This window comes from Vombatus ursinus, unplaced genomic scaffold (genome assembly GCF_900497805.2).
Source record: "Vombatus ursinus unplaced genomic scaffold, bare-nosed wombat genome assembly UNPS02014791.1, whole genome shotgun sequence".
Lineage (NCBI taxonomy): Eukaryota > Metazoa > Chordata > Mammalia > Diprotodontia > Vombatidae > Vombatus > Vombatus ursinus.
In genome coordinates, this window is record NW_020954569.1 from 8297372 (window position 1) to 8297985 (window position 614).

Here is a 614-nt window from a genome sequence, read left to right on the forward strand (position 1 = left end):
TTTGCCAGGCCTCAGGTACTTGTGGCTTGCCCACTGCAGTAGTCTGGCCTACTTGTGCCTGTTTGTACCACAAATCAGTGGAGGAGATTGATTCTAGAGCTTAGTTCTGACTTTAGTTCTCATCAGTCTTGGGACAAAAGTGTATTGTTGGCCAGAGGTAAGATGGGAAGTAGTATAGCCAAGTCTTTCCAGGAAACTCTTCAAAATATAAAATGTACCTGAGCAAATCCTGATGACGAAATCTAGAATAGCTCACAATGAGTCATTTTTTCCACCCAAGAATGGCATAAGAAGATCGATAGAGAAATCTATGAACCAATGAGAGGGCTCTAGTACCCAGGAAGAGACTATACACTAAGGAAAGAGGAGGTCCTTGACCCATACTTGAACACAATTCAATCCATATTGGGGCACTGAAGTGGTGACATGTATAAAGTGGCAATTTTGTCCCCCACTACCCAGTTCAAGGTCAGAGATTCAGGGATGACTGAGAAGAGGACTTGTAAGGGTGCAGAGGTATTAGGAGAGTGGCATTCCTAGGTTGGACATTGTAGGAAATGCAAAAAAAAAAAAAAAAAAAAATAAAAAAAAAAAAAAAAAAAAAAAATAAAAAA